Genomic DNA, 23,543 nt, shown 5'->3' on the forward strand with positions numbered 1-23,543 from the left:
CCTATTTCTCACCCCAAACCAGCAATGCAGATTTTATTACCTTTACTTCACAAAGAGAGATGATATAGCTATAAAGTTGCAGATCTGAGACTGTATTCAAGTGTCTCTCTTTCCAAAGACCATTTCTAAGCAGTTCATAATCAGGAACACTGTCCAGGTATGCCCATCTAAGGAGTATAGTATAGTTTCTGCAGAAAAAGTCAGGTTTTGCCAAAGAGCTGGAGATCAGTGCTACAGCACTCATTTCATAGTGGTCACCCTAAGTCAGAAATTAAACTAACCATGCTGCTGCTGCTGCTAAGTTGCTTCAGTCATGTCCGACTCCGTGCAACCCCAGAGAAGGCAGCACACCAGACTCCTCTGTCCCTGGGATTCTCCAGGCAAGAATACTGGAATGGGTTGCCATTTCCTTCTCCAATGCATGAAAGTGAAAAGTGAAAGTGAAGTCCCTCAGTCGTGTCTGACTCTTAGCAATCCCTTGGACTATAGCTTACCAGGCTTTTCTGTCCATGGGATTTTCCAGGCAAGAGTACTGGACTGTGTTGCCATTTCCTTCTCCAAAACTAGCCATGAAATATGTTCAAATATATGTATGGAATTTATAAATATCTCTATAAGGTTAGGGCTTCCCTCATAGCTCAGTTGGTAAAGTATCTGCCTGCAATGCAGGAGACTAGGTTCAATTCCTGGGTCAAGAAGATCCCCTGGAGAAGGAAATGGGAACCCACTCCAGCATTCTTGCCTGGAGAATCCCATGGACAGAGGAGCCTGGCAGGCTACAGTCCATGGGGTCTCAAGAGTCGGACACAACTTAGTGACTAAAGAGAGAGAGAGAGAAAGTTTTCCAATAGATGTCAAAGTGCCATTCGGAAGTATTACAGGTCATCTTTAAACTTTAGCATCTATTAAAAGTAATCTCTGTGTGGGGTTTCTGTTACTCGTCAAGCATATGACCACTCACAAACAGAACTGCAGTGTATAATTACCCCAAGGATGTTTTTCACTGAAAATGGCCTGTTTAGATAGTGATTAACAGACTAAGAGTGTAGTGAATCGTCTTGATATCACTTCAGAAAAGTGATTTCCTCCCTAATAATTCCCAAGATACATAAATATTCAATTAGGGTCTTTGAAATCTCAATTTAATTGGGCATTCATCCTCTACCAAACTTCAAACTTGGCCCAGACTAAAAAGGTGTTTGATTCATTCTTACTATACAGAAAAAAAAAAAAAAAAATCCAGTAACTCTTAAGTTCTCAAGTGCAAGTGTAAAATACAGCCAAGATTATCTTTTATATGAAATTTTCAAATTTAATCGCATTTTAAGGTATGCTATAAAGCAATGAGATAACACATAATTGTAAATTTCAATCACATAGTCACATGGGGAATTGATTAAAGTTTCCTGGGCCCCTCATGAGACCTAAAAAATAATAATAATGACAGTAGCAAGTAGTTACAATTGTGCCTATAACTGCTTCAAACACTTTGCATATATTTTCCCATTAAATTTTAAAAATGGGAAAAACCTATGAATTAGGAACAATTGTTATACCCACAAAAACATACCAGGAAATTAAGGCATAGAGAGAGAGATCCAATATCTTGGCAAAAATCAAATAATTTATCAAACCTCGGCAAACACATCACAGAGTTCCTTCTCATCACCACCAAGCTGTTCTGCCTGTCCAGACAGCAGAATATCAAGAATTGGGGCCTAGATTTTAAATTTTCCCTGGAGACCCATAGCCTTAATGTTTCCATTCCACTAACTGGGGACCAAAGAAACTAGAAAGAAGCTCTCTACACTGGGAAGGGAAAAGTGAAAATGTCAAATAATTAATAAAATACCCGTGTGGCTTGTGTGTTTTTAAAACTTGAACAATTTGTTTTCTCATCCTAGATGACTCTTTATATGGTCCAGTGAGGTGAACTTTGGAATACAAGGAGGCAGATCTTGAAAAGTCAACTTTACTGGTTCTCAAATTCTCCGGTTCCAGGACCCTTTTACACACTTAAAATTGGTGACCTAAAGCAACTGTTGATTATATTGGTTACAACCATCAATATTTAAATAATAATAGTTAAGCTCATAAAATTTTAAAACACAAGAATACACCAGCATGCCATATGCCATCAAAGTAATGATGCCATCACATATTGTATACCTTCTGGAAAACTCTACCATAAACTTGTTAAAGTATGAGATTTAAAGGTTTAAAAAAAAAATCTTAGCATTTTTGTGAAAATGTTTTCTTCTTAGAGTACCCCTGAAAGGGTCCCACAAACCCACAGATTTCTCCAGAATAAAGTTTGAAAAGAGAAGTTTGTCTGCTCTACAAAATAACTGACACAGAAGTTTACCAGAAAGAAATATTCAGTTGGATGAATCAAATCTCCATCCCAGAGATAATGTTCACAATAACTATGATTACCACCAACAGTATTCCATTTAAGTTCTTGAATATGGACCAAATGCTAACAACTTCTAATGTGTATATGTAATCACTCCTGAAGAAATTCGTTAATATTTAACTAAATTCTTGTTTTAAATGTCAACAAGACATTAGTAAGACATAAATTATTAAGATCTATAGAATCTGTTAGGATTTCCCTGTAGCTCAAAGGGTAAAGAATCTGCCTGAAATGCAGGAGACAATCCCTGGGTCGGGAAGATCCTCTGGAAAAGGGTATGGCAAGCCACTCCAGTATTCTTGCCTGGAGAATCCCATGGACAGCAGAGCCTGACAGGGTACAGTCTGTGGGGTTGCAAAGAGTCAGACATGACTGAGTGACTAACACACATAGAATCTGTTATTATCAAATACAGAAAGGACTCTTCCTTTCACCCACTCTCTAAAAACAGATGGAGAATTTCAATGAACTCAGAGTAGAACAGCTAAGTCTTTTATATATATATTTGTATTTGTGAGCTCATGGGCACACTTAACAATTCTAAGAAAAAAAATGACACCTGGTTACTTTATGCAGTAGAAAAGTTAATTTCAGTGGGCCACGTAGACTCAGACCAGGGTACTGACATAAAAGAATTTGGGGGACAGTGTGCACATCTTTGGGCTCATAAATGCTATTCACAGGCACACCTGTACTACTCTTTCACACTGGCTAATAAACATCAATATCAAAATCATAATCAACAAAAAATTTGAGTTTTTCTCCCACTGATCAGCAAATTCCTAATAACACACACTCAAAGATAAGAAAGGAAGCATGTCAGGAAGCCCTTACTCATATTTTAAAGTTTTTGTTTATATTTTATTATAAAATAGGATATTCTAGTAGGAAATTAATTTGCATAAACGAAAAAGACATAAATGCAATAGCGATCAAAGCGCAAACATGTCCTTGAAGGCAAACAAATGCTAAATTACAATACAGCCTCTGTCTTTAGGGTTCCTCCCTATGTGAACAAGAGTATATTTTGAATGCTTTGCAAATCTAAGAAATCAAAGGGAAAATAGTCATTTGCAAAACTTAAGGAAAGATATTCTCCCTCTAATTCCAAATGCTATAGCCATTCACACCATGCTAAATTAAAGCTACACAGCATTTCTCAAAATTATTTTGTTTTTAAGTACACAAGCAGTTTTCCTTGCTGATTTCTGGGCAAAAAATGCCCCACTTCTAACAGTAACTATCACTCCTACTTGGCAGCTCTTTTCAAACAGAGTTTCATCCAGCAGTTAAAGTTGTCCAAAGGAAATCTGAAAAAACATTTCAGTTTAGCATAATATTATTTGACTGACTTCAATTCTTTCGATTTGATAACTTTTTTTTAAATCTGCTATTTAGGATTAACTTCACTAGAGCTCAGCAAGAAATCAAAAGGAAAACAAGTCCATAAAAAATTTGTCTTTCCTAATTACTAGAAACAATGCCAGGCACAGTAGCTGGAGCCAGTAAGTCTCATACTCACTATTATTCCCTGTGCAAAGGAATGTTTTAAAGGAATGTTTAAAATCTCCAAAATGCAAGAAGATCATCATTAATAAACTCATTTCTAAAAGACCTTCCATTCATATTTTCATGGAGGGCTCCCAATCTGAAGGATAATCACACCAAGCAACTTAAAATGAGACATCAAAAGCATTTATCCATTAAGCAAATCACATGCTGGCTTATCACTCTTTAGGCCATGGATGCCTGGAGCAACCTAATGTATCTATCTAAAATTTTTAAATAGTTCACATAAACCTTCATAGTAATCATTCCTCCTACCCTGAGTTTACGGAAACAGTCTCATCAACCATGCACACCAACAGAGCAGGTTACTGAACACTTAGTTATGAAGAAGTGCTAGGGAATGGCATTCAGGCACTTGTGACACATTCACCTTCAGCTAAAGACAGCACAATACCCTGACAGACACAGTTCTAATGACATCAGGACCTGTGGAATGTATGACTGCTAGGAAACACATGCTGCTAGGAAACAAAGAACAGATCTGATCAAATCTTCTAACACAGGACCTGGAATCACTGTGATTAGATCTAAAATAAGAGGACAAGTACTCTTTAATCTTCAGAAATACTTGCAAGGGCAAAGGCTTTAACACATACCCTCTAGAAAGGAAAGAAATGTAAGAAGCTAGAATCGCATGGATGAAATCACAATTTCCTAAGTTTTCCACTAGCCCTATCCCATACAAATATAACAATCAAAATCAGGCATCAGTGATTCAGTATTCCTTTTTTGGTGAGGGAACTGAGGGGTAATCTAAGCTATTCCAAGACGCCAGTATCTTAAAATTGAAAGAAATATGAAAATGATGGTACCCAGAATCAAAGTACCCTTTTACATTTACAGTGCTATACTTTCTTTCAACAAAACCATGGACAACAAACATGAAAGCAGTCAGGGCTAATCTACAACAAAGAATTTCATGTCTCTGATTATTGAAACTGAAAAGTAATTAGCTTTCCAACTTTTTAAAACTGTCTTTGTACATTTTTAACCCTTGGCAACAACAATAACAACAACAAAAGATTGGGTGAAACAAAGGTGAGATATTTCACTACAAATATTCTAACTCCTAGACAAATATCTGGGAATCTCTTTTGGTGATTCTATAAAAGAACTGACAATTCTATCTATAATCCATATATAGACAAATTGAATGCTGGAACTCTAGGTCATTTAGTACCATTACAGATTGAAAAATATACCAGGGAAATCTAGCTAAATTCTGTTTAATCTCAGGGAAACAAAGTACATTCTCCAAATGAAAAATTACAGAAGAACTATTTCTCTGTAGATTCTACAGTGACATCTTTTAACTAGTGTTGATAGCCCATATGACACTAAATTAGCAGACTGCCTATTTACTTCAGAGCAAAACACAGAAGGCAATTTTTCCTTCCTGCCAGCGTCTGTGCATCTCCTCATTTCCCCAGCAGCTGGCTGAAAGGATGTAAAATCGGAGGTCCAAGAAGGCTTATACTTCCTAATGAGTAATCCACCCAAGAAAGTAAACACAACAGACATCACCAGGTCGGGCTCCGAAGGAGACTGGCAGGGCTGCTTACACCGTTGTTTACAATGTGCTCTAACTACCGCAGGCAGGATCACACACAGGCACAGGAAGGAGACACCCAGAGGTGGCTCACACGCCTCGAGTTCGCCCAATTGCTGTGATATCTCTGGCCATAAATTATGCAGCGCACATTTCTATCTGAGAGTGGCCAGAGAATTCTGAGGATCAAGGGTTATACGGGCTTGATTTGGTTATTTCAACCTGACCGAAAGAGGACTACTCTATCGCTTGGTCCTCACCAGGGCCAATTTGGGGTGCATCGCGCGCTGCACCAGAGATTCTCACGCGCAGCACGCATCTCTTAGAGGTGCTCACTAGGGGACAGGGGACACAGTAGGGCTTCCTCAGAACCCCTACCTCCCCCTCGGCCTCCTCAAACCAGATTTTCCGGTTAAGCGGATCCCAGGCGATTTCGATAAGCAAGCTCAGCTCAAGTAGCATCAGCTCTGTCATCCCGGCAAATATCTCCGGGCCATGCCCGGAGCGCACTAACGCGCGCACACGTAGACCTGAACACGCCGATCCCGCTGCCGATTAACCCCGGTAGCGGAGGTTCCCTCCTATACACACACACACATACACACCCACCCACCTATAGTGCCAGGGGGCCTGGCACGCTTAGCCTCTGAGCTCCGACGCGGGACCATCGCCCGGGGTGCGGTGACACTGAAGCTCCGCCGCAGCCCGGAGCTTTCCCTTCACTGGTGAAAAAATACAGGGCGCCTGCGTTCCTACCTGTAACCTAGCCGACCGCGGCCACCAATGCTCTGACCACCCTGCCCCGGCGCCCCGGCCGGACTGATTATTGCAACACCGCCGCCCCCACCCCCCGCCCAGTGCCCACTCCCAACACCACGCCGCCCCCGGCCACCCACGAAAGTAGCCGCTTTCTCCAGCCAAAACCGCCTAACAAAGCCAGAGCAAGCAGGTCTAAACCAAACTGCCCGTGAAGGGGACACAGCGGGCGGGGTATGGGGAGGTGGTGAGGCTCCGCGACTCCGGGACACGAACTGGGCAAACGCGACCCCCATGGATGCTTCAGGCAGGTGTCTTGAGAGGGTCCCCTCAGTCCCCATCACCCCTGAGCCGAGCTCCTCACCAGGTCCCTGTGGGTCCTCCAGCCCTCTCCGGCCTCAAGCGGCACAGGTTCCGGGCCGGCAGCGAGAAGGCGCCCCCTGGTTTGCTTTGGGCTCCCACCAGGGGAATGACACTGGGGTGAGACAGGAGGGAAAATTCCCAGGGTGGAAACCGTTCCTATCCCCCAGAGTGCTGGACTGCGAATGCTCACCGGCCACTCTCCCCTTCATTTCTCTCAGCCGCCAAACCGCCCAGTAGCTGGAAAAACCTCGAACCCGTGCCAACCCCCAGCGTCCACCAGCCTTGAGATTCCCTTCCCGCCCCACATCACGACTGGATGAGTGTGTGTGCGGGCTAGTGTGCAAGTGGGAGGCTGAGTGTGCGTGAATCCTGCGCCCCCTCGGTCGCCTGCCCCGCGGACGCAGACGCCTGCGCCGGGCCGGGGCCACCACTATTAGGAAGAGTGAGAAGAATAAATTACCTTTCGTAACCGCCGGTCCCTGAGCTCGTCCCATCAGTTGCTCAACAACCTGCAGCCTGGTGCAGTTTCCACAATCGAACCATGGAGCCCGGGGCAAAATACCGAGCAGCCCCAGCGTAGACACCCCCAGCACACGCGTCCAGGAATTATAACCAGAGCGCAGAGAAGGCAGCGGGAGGGTGGAGACCCCGGCCAAGGAAACAACGAAAAGTCTCCTTCCCCCTTTTCTTCTGCTACACAGCCATGAAGAAAAGCGACGGGGTGGTGGGGTGGCGGGGGGAGCCAAATGCTTGTCTTCCTTTACGTTTCCTCGCTTCACACACACCAAGGGAGTAAAAACGGAGCAAAGAGAGTGGAGGGTTCAAATGTCTCTCCCAGTCCACAGTTGCACAACTTCGGAGTCAGGCTCTGGCTCCAGCAGCAGCCGAGGGACCCCAGCGGCAGCTATTAACATGCGGCAGTCATAGCTGGGGCTGCTTTTCCTCCTGCTGCTGCTACCGCTTAAGGAAACACGCTGCTGAAGAGACCAAAAATCTGCCACCATCCCCCCAGTCGATCTTTATATCCAGTTCTCCCACCCCACCCCCTTTCTTTTTCTTCTTCTTCCTCGTCCTCCCCTTTCCGCTGGAGAGCGGGAGCGATGGAAAAGGTAGGGGGAGCCGCGAGGGCCAGGGGTGGATCCTTCTCCGCCAAACCCTCCTCCTTCTCCTCTCGGGGTTCTCTCGCCGCCGAGGGTCTCCCCACGCGCCCGAAACCTCCGCCGAGAGCGGGAGCGAGGGACCCACAAACTCCTTCCCAGGTGCACAGCGGGGGCTTGCCGGCGGAGCGGGAGCCCGGCCGCCTAGGGCTGCTTCCCGGGGGCCGCGGAGCCCCGAGCCCGGAGGGTGGCTGATTAGCTCGTCGGCCCGGCCGGGCAGCTGCGGACATGTGGGAGCTTCATCGCGCGGCCCCGGGCTCGGCGCTGCCGCCGCTGCCTCCGCCGCCTCTTCGCTTCGTTCTCTTCTTCGACTCCCCGCGAGGGAGCAAGGTTCTGGCGCTCTCCAGACACGCACACTCACACACACGCACACACGAGCGAGCTTCTGCCAAAGCCAGCCGTGCAACCCGCGCGCGCGCACACCCGGAGAAAGAGGACGGAGGCAAAAAGAGAAGAAAGAAAGGGGAGGGGGCGAGTCACAGGCGGCAGCTGCGAGAGCTGAGGCCACGAGCAGTCCGGGAAAAGGCGGCAGCGGCTGCGGCGGCGCCCACCCGGACCAGCGGCACCATCTGCATCCCCGCTCCTGGGAACTGGGGCGAGCAGACAACCGGGCGACGCGCCGAGAACCGGTCGGAGCGCGGGCGCGCCGAGGCCGAGCAGCCTGCGTGCCGCGGACGCAGCCGGGGCCCTAGCCGAGCCCAGAATGAGCCGCGGGCAAGCGAGCGCCGAGAGCCGAAGAGGGGGCTCGCGCCGCGAGAAGGGGTGGCGGGAGGCAAAACCCGGATATGGAGTGCGCTCGGGCTCCGCCGCGCGGGCTCCACCTAGCAGCTCGACAAACGCTTGGAGGTGGGAACGAGAGAGCTGCTACAAGAGGCTTTCCTTTCAGGGTTTGTCAAACAAAGGGTACCTCTCCTCGCGGCTTTGAGACAAGCTCTCTCTCTCTCTCTCTCTCTCTCTCTCTCCCCCTCTGTCTTCCTTTCCCTCTCCCTCCTCCTCTCTCTCTCGCCCCCCCCATTCCCCCTTCGAGCTTCCCTCTCCCCTCTTTCTTTCTCCCCCCCCTCCCTCTCTCTCTTCTCTTCTTCCTTCGTTCCACCCCAGGTGAATAAGTGACATCAGATTGAAACTACTGCCAGCGTCTCTTTTTACAGGTTCAAATTATTCCATATTTTCATTATGCAGGTTTCCAGTCCCAGTGCGTTTTCTGCCTTTGGTCCATTTTATGTTCCTTCAAACTTACCACAGCGTGCAAGTTCATTGTAGTCGTTAAAGTATCTTCTGATAATCCGATGTGGGGATTAAATGATTTTATTTCACATCAGTAAAAATTACCATAATGGATATGGAAAGGTGTCGCTTCCAAAGCAGTGCCTTTTGATGGAGGAAAAGTCTGTTCAAGTTAACTGAGTGACCTTGTTCAATTACTGAGCCCTTTTCTGCCTTCTTTGTAAATGAGAGGGTTAAGTAGGTAATTTCTAAGGTCTTTTCCTGCTCTAAAATTTCATAATTTGAAATGGCTAAGGTGTTATTGTCTGTATCAGTACATTCGAGTTGCAATTATAAGAGAAACCAAGATTTATTATATGCATTCAACAAGCACATTATATCCAAATTACATTTGAGTGTATATAATATATTCAGAATGATCTAATGCCCTCTCAGTTATTAGGGAGGTAGAGTCAACATCTGAAGAACATAAAACCTCATTCGAATTAACAGACCAAACCCAATACAAGTGACTATCAAAGTCTCACTCAGTCTTCAAAACTCAATTCCAGTACCAACTGCTACCCATTCAAAATAATCACCCCTTCTATTATATTCCCATAGCACTTTGATTGTATCTCTACACTCATCTCATTCTGGTTTTTTCTTGTTCTTTTAAAGGTATTAGTTGCTTGCTGTATGCCTTCTCACATTAGAGTATCTTCCTGGAATTTAAATTACAAATTTCAATCATCTGTGTAAGATTAATCTGTACCCACATTATTTTGCACATTATAATTCTTTTTATTTTGGAAAAAAAATGGGAAAGAGGTTGAATGATATTGCTGAATTCTGACCAACTAAATATTCACAGGCTTAAGTTAGGCTACTTGAATTTGCTTAATATGGGGCATCCATGAATTCCCCAGAGTACTTAAAGAAACCGTAAACTGACATCTGGAGTCACTTTTACTTAAATGATTTTGGAAAGAGTAGACTCTAACCAATTGTGACAAGAGGCTCTTATTTGTAAAGGAGGAAAAATGGAAAGTACTCAATTCATCCCCCAAATGTAGATATGTAGAAAAGTAATAAGAACAGAATATAGAATGAAAGGTGCTATATAGATATTAAATGGTATAAGTGGTAGCAGAAGAAATATAAATAAACAGCACCTATAGACCAATTTTTAGAATCAGACATCATGATATGGCAGGTCTGGTAGGATATGTGAGAAAAATAAATTTTAAAATATAATTAATATGTTTATCAACATGCGAGATATAATAAGTGAAAACTAAGCATTGTAAGTTAAATAAATAATTTAAAGTATTCACCACAGAGGAGTTGATTCAAACAAACAAAATTACAAACAAAATAATGAGGAAGAAAGAACCAAAAAGGGGAAAAAATGTGTGAATAAAAATAGCTGATGGTTAATGAAAAGCACTGTAAAGAAAAGAATAGGTTAAAGGTTTATACAACTTAATCAGATGTCAAGGTAACAATTTTTACAGCAGCTACCTGTACTTTAGGTTCAAACCTCATGCTTCCAAATCATTTTAAATCTGATGGGCATAGTCTTCTCTATTTGATTTAAGATACAAAGTGTCAATACTCCATTGCCAGGAAATCCATGACTCTTGCCAATATTTTTCTAAGGTGAACCTTCCACGAAAATACCATCAAATAAAATGCTATGCCCTCTTTGCTACACAACTCTATTTAACACCTTCTTCTCGGGACAAATGATGTTTGAGCAAAGAAGCTATTATATGTGGTAGCTCTGTGTGCAAGAGTGGTTTTCAAAAAAGTTCCCACTGTTGACTTTAACTACATTAAAATTGAAAAATAAATCAATATTTATAAAATTGAAAAGAACCCCTCCCCAAAAAAATTTTAAAAGCTGAATAGCCAAATAAGATAATCACAATTAAAATATTTTAATAATTTAAAATATTTCCTGACCAAAAGACTTTTCAAATAAATACACTAAAATCTCCAGCACATGATATGTAGGAAAAGAACATGCATAACATGTTCACAATATAAATACAAATGGCCAAAAAAAAGGAAATATATTCTGTCAATGTAAGTCCAGTACGTAAAAATATATACAAGTACCAGATCCATTTTGTTTCACTCATGAAATTAGCTGAAAAATAGCAGTTTCGTACTACTAAACTCTAACAAAACTGAACTGAGACATGCCTGCCTCTATGCTAGTGATATTTACTGACACAATTTTTCTGGAAAGAAAGCTGATATTATGTCAACTGCCTACTAGAATAATATATGTCACTAATCCATGGTTTCTATTCACAGATGTCACTTCTACAGAAATAAACAGAGGTATGGACAAGGCTTTTGCACAGTGGCATACCTCTCAGTTGTAATTGTTGTATGAAGAAAGTAAGTATGTAAGATACCTTGTTTTTGCATACTCAGTAAATGCCTTCTTACCTGATTGGAATTGATAGTTATTCAATTAGGGGAAGTTAGTTAAAGTTAACAAAGTTTTTTTTTTTTTTAATAATTCTATATTAGTTAGGATTCACTTTGGCTGCAAGCAACAGAAACACACATCAACAATAAATAAGATAAAAGTTTATTTATTTTTTCAGGTTAAAGTATAGTATTTAGTGATCCTGGGCTGTTGCGGCATTCCAACCTATAATAGACACCTTCCTTATCTTCTTGCTCAGCCATGCAGGGTAGTTATTCCTGATTCCAGTTCTCGCTATCATGCCTACACTGCAGGAGCAGAGAAGAAAAGGAAGAAAAGAAAGACACACCCAGAGACATTTTCCTAAACTTGCACACACCATTTGCCCTTTCATTTCATTTTCTGAAATAGTGAGCTGGTAACACCCAGCTACAAGTAAAATGAGAAATGTTGACTATTCCAGGCAGGCATGCATGCAAGTGAAAATCAGGATTCATTAATGATTCAACTCTTCCTTACCCTATGACTTGACATGTACTACCCTGGGCTGAGCTTCAAATATTTGAGGCTTTTAGTAACCAAACTGTCCCTTCTGCAGACACTAGACAATGCACCTTCACATGAAATGACCTTGTATTTCAACCAGATGTAAACTTTCACAAGATTATAAATTACTAAGCTTTTGTTACTAGGAAAAATATTTTCTAATACCTAATCAATTATCAGCAGACAGGTATCATCTTAAATGCTACTGGGCCTAAATACACTGCAGGGTTAATCATACCTGCAAGCAAAGTATGTACCAGAGCTTAATATTCAGATTCCTAGTGTGCCATGGTATGATTAGAAGTCTAAGGGATTTGGGGTTCACTAGAATGATGACTCAAGTGAAGATTATATATAGTATCAGAACATATTTGACTGACTAAGGGATAGTTTAATTCTAAGAAGTATCCAGTGATGTTCTTCATTTCTTGGGATGTACATCAAAGGACCCATTTTAAAAGGTTGGTTATATATCCCTACTGATTTGGTATCATCTATTCTTACCTTGATTCAAAGCAATTCAGCCTTAGTCTTTTTTGGTCCAAAAGAGGATCTATGTATTATACATTCTAAATAACCTGGAAATTTATCAATAGACCCATATAAAACAAATCTAGATATAGATACTTTCTATAAAGAGCTTCTCCTAATTGTTTAACATTCTTTTTATATCCTTTTTTCTTCTCAGTGGAGAGTCTCTCTAGAACTCCTTTTCATAATTTCCCTAATGCTTGCATACATGCATGCCAGTTCTGCATGACTGTGAAAGAAACAACAAGCTTTTTCTTTTTTAGTTTTTTTCTTTTTAACTTTCCCTGCTACTTTGTCTTAGATCCCACAATTAAATTACCTTTCATAACTTTAAATTAGGTTCAACACCAAATGCTTTAAACTACTTACTATAAATGTTACGAATAGAACACTGGCCCTTGGAGAAGTATTCAGCACTCTTATAAACATGGTTGCTGTTAAAGTATCACAACACAGTATCTAACTTCTAGACTCTAGAAATATAAAAATATTCCAAAACCCAAAACTGTTTTCTTAAGATCTCCCTCTTATAAAGGCAAACATGCTTATGCATTACAAATTAAAATACCATGGTCAACCAGGTATTTAATAATGATTGTCATGGCCTAGAACAAAAGGGAAATACTTTTGTTTCTTTGTAAAATATTGCACCCTGTTAGGCTCTGCTCCTCAACCTTATTCTTTTTAGACACCAATAGGAGGTGAAAGTGAAAGTGAAATCGCTCAGTCATGTCCGACTCTTTGAGACCCCATGGACTGTAGCCTACCAGTCTCCTCAGTCTATGGAATTTTCCAGGCAAGAACACTGGAGCGGATTGCCATTTCCTTCTCCAGGGGATCTTCCTGACTGACTCATTATTCCCCCTTCTCTCAGAGTGGTTCCTCAACATAAGTATGAGGAGGCTTTCGCCATACCGTTTGGCCCTGTCCCTTGGCTATGTTTGACCAGGCAAGGGCAGCTGGCCCAAATTTTGCTAATCAGTATCCTTCATTAGGAGTTTTCAGACTATATTATGCAAAGGGTCTCAACACCCCTGATAGTGGAGGATCAGGGGTACATGGTCACATTTTCTGCTATATATCTAAGACTGATTTAGTGCAATATATTCTTGAAGAAAGCAATCAGATCTTAAAAATACTGCTAGCCTTAATAAATTATTTTTTATTTGGCATCTATATCTAAACTCCTAATAAAGATGTACACAGAGGGAAAATTCTGTATGGACATGTTATAGTCTAACATGCAGCCTGTATTATGGTGATATCTAGGAAATTAGGTTCCCTATAATACTGTCTGCTGGATTTTCCTATAAGCTTGGCTTGTAGAACACATATTGCATTGTTCCTCTTGGAATGTTGATAATAATATTTTTATAGTTATCTAACTCCCAGTTAGATAATTTTCTCATTTCTGATATTTGCTTCAATCATACACCTCACCTCTTTTCTTATAAAAGCAAAATGAAGAGTGTAGGAAAAATAATAGTTATTGCCTACTTAAAAATATAGTGCTCAGGACCATATTAGATATTTAATAAATGTTTGGTGATGAAAAAATTCAAGGCAAGTATTATATATGTTATAAAATATATGAGATTTATCTGTTATGTCTGATTAATATTATATATCACTCTATTAAGATTATATATTAATAAAAGTTATACATCTAAATTAAAGCTATCAAATTCAAGTTAGTCACCTTGACAAGGGGAGGCTGCTGTTGCTTAAAACAAATTGAATCCTCTGAAATAATTTTATGCTATGACATGCTTTGGAATATCCTTGAGATATTAGTGAATCTCTTGCCTTGAAAGCACTGTTTTTTTGGCTAATGGTTTGGAGTCCGCTGGAAAAAATCACTTGCATTAAAGAACTGGAAAAGAGCTTGGAAATCATCTAATTAGCCATCAAGCCAGGAAAAAAATATGTTTTGTTGTTCAAAATAAAGCATGACTAATTTTTATGTGGATTATTTTTGCACTGAAACTCTTTTAAAGTAATGACCCTCACCTTCTATCAGCTCAATTCAGTCACTCAGTCATGTCTGACTCTTTGCCACCCCATGGACTGAAGCAAGCCAGGCTTCCCTGTCCATCACCAACTTCTGGAGCTTACTCAAACTCATGTCCATCTCTCATCCTCACCTTCTATGGGCAAGGCCTAATCCTCCCAAGAAACCAGCGACATAGGTATTATTTCTACTTTAATAATAATGATACTAAGATTCATAGAGTATAATATCTTTCTCAAGGATGAACATTTAGTATTAATAGAGTACAGCATTTAGACACATTTATCTTATTAAACCTTTGGCAACATTCGTAGAGATCCTGAAAGTGAGTTTTTCCAATGAGAACACTGCTCCTTGGTTATGGTTCTTTGAATCAGGAAGGGAAGGAGGTAGGTTGCTTGATTAGCAGGATAAACAAGTCTTGTTTCCAGGGAATTGGCCTTGAGAGAGTCATTGTTTCTCTGAATAGGCCAGGTAAGCTACCAAATTGTGACATGGCCCTCATTTACCTGCCATTTTAATTCAAGATTCAGAGATGGTTCGTGTTTGATGGGAGACCTGAACTATTCTATCACCATTTAAACTTGCCTTTAGGCACCCAGCAGAAGTGAAGAAAATGATGATAATCTGCAGAAAGAGTCATAAAACATATGCACAGAGAAGAGTCTACATGAAATGCAGAGAGCGTTTTTAAATGGCTGTCTGGACATGAGTTCTATTTCTTTTATAAGATCCAGCTACATTGCTATACTTAGTTTCTGGAAAACAGCCCTTGAGATGTTACAGTACATTCTCCTTTTTGATGAAGCCAGCATAACTTAGTCATAGTCATCAATGGATTTTGTCTGGTCATTTCCCTCTTCCTGCTTTTGCAAATTGCATGCCTATTTCTTGGGTGTACTTTTCCTCTGCACTTATGTATTGGTAATGATCTGTGCGTTGTGGTACCCAGGGAAGGCAGATGAACCAGGTCAAATCACATATTGTAACCAGCTCTACCCAGTGTTTTGTTATAGATGGCCATGTGACTTAAGCCAGGCTATTCAGAGTTCTTCCATGCAGTTTTTAAAATATGAACACTGAGTAAATTTCCCACCTTCTCTGGTGTGTTTTCAAGCTGGAATGGTTTAAATCTCAAGTGTTTTTTGTTTGCTTCAGTTCAGTTCAGTTCAGTCACTCAGTCGTGTCCGACTCTTTGCAATCCCATGAATCACAGCACGCCAGGCCTCCCTGTCCATCACATCTCCCGGAGTTCACTCAAACTCACGTTTGCTTAGTTATCAGTTAATTGTTCATCTCTCAGGGATTTAACAACTAGAAAAATAAAATAATGATTTTCTCACAAAATGGTGAAACAATTAAATATACATATATAAACAGCTTGGTATATTCTTAAGTTATTTAGCATTATATTTTAATAAGATACATTAGTTAGGCTTATGTGAAATGTCATGAAGTAAAACCCCCAAACTCTACTACGTATCTTACACTAAGGTAAACACGTTGTGTTTCCAATTCTCTACTCATAAAAAAAAAAAAAAATCACTGGATTAGGAATCTAAACTGAAACAGGAGCTAGTGTATGAGTATCTTTGTTCCCTTCAAACACTCAGAGATCCAGGCTAGTGGATACTCGTCCATCTTTAACACATGGCTTTGCACTGGGAAGACCCTGGGGAACAGAGAGGGATGATTCCCTAGCATTTTATTTATGTGCCTGCAGGATTCTTATTGCAGTCTTACCTGGTGGTTCAGCAGTAAAAATTCTCCTGCAATGCAGGAGACATAGGAGATGAGATTTCAATCCCTAGATTAGGAATATCCCCTGGAGGAGGAAATGGCAACCCAGTTCAGTATTCTTGCCTGGACAATCCCATGGACAGAGGAACCTGGCAGGCTACAGTCTGTATGTGACTGAGCATGCACACACACACACAAATGAATGGTATGGTGGGCTGCCTTGGTGGTTCAGTTGTAAAGAATCCTCCTGCTAATGCAGGAGACAAGGATTTGATCCGTATGCCGGGAAGATCCCCGAAGAAGGAAATACCAACCTGTTCCACTATTCTTGCCTGGAAAATCTCATGGACAGAGGAGCCTGGCAGGCTATAGTCCATAAGATCACAACAACAATGATCCTTATCACTGCTCAGATTCCATTCATGAGAACTCAGTCATATGGCTACACTAATTGTAAAGGAAGTTGGCAAATGTGGTCTAGCTTTGGATCCAGGAAGAAACTGCTGTGAATTTGATAAACAATTATGTAGTTCTTTCCACATACTTTCTTGGAGTACTGCAACATAACAAGGTGTAAAAGAATATGCAGAATGGTGTAGTACAATCACTATCACATATCTGAAGTGATATTTAAGCCATATGACTTGGAACAAACAACTCAGAACATGGATTCAGAAGAGCATATATTCAGTCTTGCCTTTACCATTAACTCACCAAGTATTGGGCAATTAGTTGATATTTCTAGGGGTTTTCCTTATTGTAGAAATTAGTATTTTAAAAACCTGTCTTACCTGCACTATAAGGTTAATGTGGCCATCAAATTACATATAAAGTTAGAGTACTGTGCAAATGGAACATCCTTGCTAGGATACACACACACACATACACACACACCCCCCATAAACAACTACACCATTTACACACACAGAATTCCATAGCTATACTCCAATTCCAGTTTTCCCATGCTGTTTGAATCTCTCTTCTATAAATGCAGTATCCTCTTCTGGAGATGATATAAAGCACCTTGCATATTCCTTCTCCCCAGGACCAAAGTATTTGTTTCAACAGCCTGAAGCATGTGGGCTGCTCACAGAGGAGTTCCTCAAGTATTTCCTTCCTGCTACTGAAGGGAGACCTCTAACTCAAGATTATGTTCCCTCCCCAGGAAACTAATTCAATACGTGTCCTTCACAGGGATACTTATAGTAGGCTCACCTCCTTCAAGTTGACCCTGAAGGACCATCTCACATTCAGTGAGACCCACTGAATTGCCTGGGTGTTTTGCAAGCTCCACTCTTCCCCCTGCCTAGTTCTGAGTCCCTCATCCCCCCATCCACCTCCATTCCCACCCAGTATTGTTTCTGAGCATACTTCTGGATAAACCTTCTGTTTGCAAGTCTTTGATTTAGAATCTGCTTCCCAGAACACTTGACATAAGATAGCCTCCTAGTTCCTACACTTGCCCTTGCTATAGTTTTTTCTTGACACTTAGTCAGATACATGCTGTGAGAGCAAAGTGACTGTATTAGAGCTACTGTAAGAAAGTACCACAAGCTGGGTAACTTAAAACAACAGAAGTTCACTGTCTAGCGGTTCTACTAGAAGCTAGAAGTCAGGATGTCAGCAGAGCTATGCTCCTGCTGAGGCTCTGGATAGGATTCTGCCTTTCCTCTTCCTAGCTTCTGATGGTGGCCATCAATTGTTGGCCTTCTCCAGTTGCCAGCTGCATCACTCCAAATTTAGCCTCTGTCATCACATGGCATTCTCCCTGTATGTCTCTGTCTTTCCATATTATTTTCCTTTTCTTATAAGGACAATGGTCATGTTGGAATAGGACTCAATCTAGTGACCTCATCTTAACTTGATCATATCTACAAAGACCCTGTTTCCAAATATCTAATTCACGAGTACCTGGAGTTAGGACGTCAGCGTAACTTTTTAGGGTGCTCAATTTAACACCTAACAGTGGCCTTGCCTTAAATCTTCCAGTTGTTCTTTTATCACTCAGAGAGGTCTGGAGTGGCCTTCCAAGCACTATACAGTCTAACTCCCAACACCCCTAAAGCCTGACCTTTAGCTCCTTTCCCCAGAGATCACTTTGCTGCAGCAGTAACAGCCTCCTTGCTGCTTATCCACTTTCCAAGCACACTCCTGTCTCAGGGCTTTGCATCTGCTCATCCTTGCACCTAGAGCACTCTTTACCTGCAGAGGTCTGCACTGCTTCCTTCCAGTCTGTGCACAAATGTTACTTCTCAGGGATGCTTTCCCTCACCTCTATTTAAAATTGCCAACAGTTTTATCCCAGACTCATCACACTTCCTTTTTTTTTTTCTTCCACAGAACTTCTCACTTTCTGATATACCACATAATTTAGTTGTTCATATGTGTTTATTACTGGTCTACTATATGACTTTTGTGGTCTCAAGGCACTTCTGCTTTAATGGTCCCCTTCTTCAAAAAAATTTTTTTAATTATATTTTACAGCTGCATTGATATAAAGAAAAATATAATGCAGGACGGGTACATTATTATAACATTCACATTTTTCTTCTAGTTTTAAAATGAATCAAAATTAAAACATATTTATGGGCCCTAATGTACCATGGGCCTTAGGCTCTTTATGAATGGATAAGTTGGCCTTGGTTTATAACTGTCTCCCCATCAGAATGTAAGCTCTTGGAGGATGAGAACTTTTTCTGTTTTACTCATTGATATTTCTCCACAAGTAAAACAGGAACTGCATATAGCAATGTTCAATAAATATTTACTGAACATATGAATGGCTAAAAATATCACCTTGGTTTTCCATTAGAATTAGTTTTCCATTCCCTTAGTGAAATTGGTTTGTGTGGCTTAACCTAGAATGTACTGTTACTTCCACTTCAGCACTTAAAACTTCAAGAATAATTCTGCAATAGGCTAACCAGCCTTTGAACTAACCGCAGGACTCTAGCCTTATACAACTCATGGGAACCTTGGGAAGCTATGGTAAGTGAGCTGAAGGAATTACTTTTCTATAACCCACCTTGGTGCCCGGGCAAGTTATATACTCTGTCAATAAGTTATTACAAATATCACACAGATATTTTTTGAAATTAGAAAAACTTCCTTGAATAATTATAAGAAAAAATTTGCTGTTACCTAGAGATAAACCATAATCTTGAAATATCTTCTAAATAACAAAATAAATCATGAAAAAAAACTTTAGATAATTTTATAGAACTAAACTATAGTGTGGTTGCTGTATTACAGAGATTTATTTTAATGAAAAAAAAAAAACCCAGCTCTATGAAACTGGTGGGTCTCAGGTGGTGGAGCAAGGATAAAAAAATCACTAAATGTGATTTGTATTTATTAGAGAAGGAGAGATCAGACCTCCAATCTGATTTGGGAAAACTGAAGTTAAACTTGCAGGGGTATAAATATTGCTGATTTTGTACTGAAGTATCCTAGTACTTATGAATTTCTTAGCATACAGTCACTGAAATCCTTTTGAGAGGAATGTGGGGAGAAGCAAAAATCATTACAGTGCTGCATACATTTATTAATATGCATAATATTTAAATGTACAGCTGATCAGGAACATTCATGAGTATTTCCTGACTCTTTCTGGAACTACTCTAAAATTTCCCATTCGTTCTACTTTCCACAGCCTCATGTATCTTTCTCAAAACTTGGCTAACATTCAGTATTTAGTTTAAAATGTCTGTCCTCCATTAGACTCTTGGGGAAGCAGTTAAAATTTATTTTAGTACATATATTACCCAGTAAGATCCCTTTCATATTGACTAGATATTCAGTGATTGAACCATTGAATGTGAAACAATTTAAAAACTATAAACTAAGGTTATTTTCTTTTTTTTTTTAAGGTTATTTTCTTAAGGCTGTTTTTATTGTATTTATTTAAAAAATTTTATTGTATTTATTTAAAAAATTATTTCCTTTGAAAGTTTCTTTTTTACTACCTGCCACAAGTGTATTTCATTTACCTATTTAAGATATGGAATCTGAAGCCTATCAGAGTAGCAGTATCATTTATCTAATACTTGCCTTGAAACTTACCGGGAACATTATATACATGATCTCATTTAACAATAAAAACAACTCTGAGGTATAGGAGTTATTTACTTCATATTGTAAATTTAGAGGGCCAAGGGCTGGCTAACTTGCTCAAAGTCAAACAGCCATTAAGTTGAAGGGCTTAATTCAAACCTAAACCTATCTAATTCTACAACCTATGTTCCTTCACTTACATGTTCAGATTAGCGAAAGATCAACTCTACAAAATAACATAGCGTTTCAGAATAAAACAATCTTTTAAAGCAAGATGTTGAAAGATAACATAAATGAATTTTTATAAAATAGTTGAAATTTTAACTTAGTAGCCACTGCATTAAAATAATAATTATGAAGCAATGATTTTTTGCCAGAGAGACCTATATGAAAATGAGGAATACATTCCTAGGGGAAATGGAGACATTTACAATGACAGATATTAGCCACTGGATTTTGTATCGTTTTAAAATCTGTATTTTTTTTCATGTCCAGTTCAATTGTGAAAACGATTCTACCACTTTTATCTTCTTGGTTCTTCTTTACCTTTTGTAATTATTTATTTCTGCCTCTCTTCTTTAGTCTTACATGTCTCATTGTCACTTGCATTGCTGATTTTTTTCTATCTTATTTCTATGATTTCATCTCATTTCATCCAAAGTTTATGACTTTTTCCCCTCCTCCTTAAAGACCTTATTGCAATACTGTCTGTGTGGTTTTGAAAAGTTTCAGTGTAGATCCATGCAGTGTTTCTTCTCAGATTTCAGAGCTAGGGGCATATCTCTTTCCTGATAATTTGGTTTTTCTACTTATTAGCTATTGAAAGCTATGTATCCTATTATGTTCCCCTTTTGCTTTGAATGCCTGAAAGATAAGCATTTGGTTCTGTGCACAATAGTAAGAATTTCCCTAGACTTCGTTGTCTGAGATGATTATTGTTCCCATCATTACTTGTCTCTTGTAATTATTTAAATGATGTTACAGTTTTGTCATTTGTGACCTTAATTTGTACCGTACCTACTTTTCCTATTGAAGATAAGAAAGAAAAAGATGAGAAAGAGACTTAAAGAGAAAGAGACGTGAGAAATTTTAACATTTTTTTCAATATTTCAGGTTTGGTTCTGCCTAATTTTCTTCCATTTAAGTTAATGATTTCTCCCTTGATTCACTGAACAAGCTTTTGCTCTGAATCCAACTTGGAGTAGCTGGGACAGCTGCTTTACTCTTTTATGCTTGACTACATATCTTCATATTTCATTTCCTCTGTGAATGGAGCATTTCTTTATTTTGATAAACTTTTTCTATAATCTCTCTTCTTCCCCGATTGTATCCCTTCTAAAGGCCAGATCTACATAGGTGGTCTTGTTACCTTTGGCCTGATAGACTCAATTCTGAATGTGAGCCTCTCTGTCCATCTATCTGTTGCTATGTGTTTGTATACAAGCATACCTGTATTGCACACATGTATATATACACATACATGCATATTAATGGTATAAGAAAGTCCAATAGGAGGTGCTGGTATGTATTTACATCAATGCTAACCATGGTTCCTGTTACCTGCACCATATTTTACTTGGTTGACTTTTCCGATACTATTTGCCTTTGAAGTACCTTTTACAACTCAGCATCTATGTCTAGTTTGAGATTCAGGCCCATCACTGCCAGCTTCAACTCATGGGAAGTATTCCTTTCATTGATGGAAAATCCAGTTTTGTTTTATTTCTATAATTATTTTTTTTTGATGTTCAAGCTGGTTTTATTTTTATTTTATTTATTTTATTTTATTTTTAAACTTTACATAATTGTATTAGTTTTGCCAAATATCAAAATGAATCCACCACAGGTTATTTCTATAAAATTCAGAGAGAAACATCACTTTATAACCCTTTGGTTTGGAGTTTGATCCTGTATTGATAGTAGATCAATCTGCATGCCTGTACATACATGTGTCTAATGGATTGTCATTGTCCTATAAAAAGGATATTCATTTCTATAATCAGTTGTGCCACTAACATACTGTTCATCTCTAATTCAATTCATTAGAACTTTACTAGGTCTCTTGTGTCAACTAGCTCCATAGTAATGTATATGAATAAGGCGTAATGTGTATTCTTTATGAAGTCACATATTTTGGAAACAAAAATACCCATAATATAAGCAGGTAGAGATATGGATCTTGACAATGATTCAAATTCTGTGACTGAAAATATTTTCTAGTGGCTCTCTTCTAGGGCTTCCCAGGTGGCTCAGACAGTAAAGTATCTGTGTGCAATATGGGAGATCTGCGTATTATCCCTGCGTCAGGAAGATCCCCTGGAAAAGGGAATGGCAACCCACTCCAGTATTCTTGCCTGGAGAATCTCATGGACAGAGGAGCTTGGCAGGGGATTGCAAAGAGTTGGATACAACTGAGCAACTAATACATTTACATTCACTTCTAGGGTAGACCTAGGGGTTTGTGTGAGTTCTAGAGTTCTATCTGTCACTGTAAACTTTTTCCTCCTACTTGGTGGTGATGATGAATTACTTTAGGTGTAATCTTGAATTCTAATCAATGTAGGCTAGCTATGTGAACCTGAGTATATTAGTCTCTGTAACTTGTTTCCTTGTTAATAGTATGTAGTCACGTGTATTTATTAAATGAATACATATATATGCCTGACACATATCCATCCTTAGGGGATACAGTGTGTGCAACACAGAAAAGTTTCTATTTTATGAAGATTAAATTTGAAAAGACAATCATAGTGGTCAAGCTGTAGCTATGTATAGTTATATACAGGCTTCCCAGGTGGCACTAGTGGTAAAGAATACTCCTGTCAATGCAGGAGATGGAAGAGATGCAGGTTAATTCCCTGCATCAGGAAGATCTCCTGGGTTTGGAGATGGCAGTTGGCTCCAGTATTCTAGCCTGGAAAATTCTGTGGACAAAAGAGCCTGGCAGGCTACAGTCCATGGGGCCACAGACAGTTGGACACAACTGAATGACTAAGCAACAGCAGCATAGTTATATGCACAATACATGGTATACCATAGTAATATTTTATGTCATTACTATAGTATATTGGAGAGATTAATTCAATATATTCTATGCATTTTCATTATTTAAAATACAAGTAATAAAAACTGAACATTTTCTTACATCAAACTGGCAAAGATATAATCACCAAATGTTACATATATATTTTTAATGTTTTCTC

At 39.8% G+C, this 23,543-nt stretch overlaps 1 protein-coding gene across 11 annotated transcripts in view; it reads right to left on the reverse strand.

Moving 5' to 3' along the window:
- Positions 1-7,325, reverse strand: part of ADGRL3 (adhesion G protein-coupled receptor L3) — a 949,445-nt gene extending 942,120 nt beyond the window's left edge. For 9 of the 11 annotated variants that reach the window (XM_086407653.1, XM_086407652.1, XM_086407651.1 and 6 more), the window contains exon 1: positions 7,114-7,325. The gene's annotated coding sequence lies outside the window, so the exon portion shown is untranslated. The remainder of the gene's footprint in view (positions 1-7,113) is intronic. The other 2 variants (XM_086407646.1, XM_086407647.1) reach the window with 1 other exon arrangement.
- Between the last annotated feature and the right edge of the window lie 16,218 nt (positions 7,326-23,543).

Source organism: Bos grunniens, chromosome 6, assembly GCF_055505025.1.
Source record: "Bos grunniens cultivar Pamir isolate PY7600 chromosome 6, Bosgru_T2T1.0, whole genome shotgun sequence".
Taxonomy (NCBI): Eukaryota; Metazoa; Chordata; class Mammalia; order Artiodactyla; family Bovidae; genus Bos; species Bos grunniens.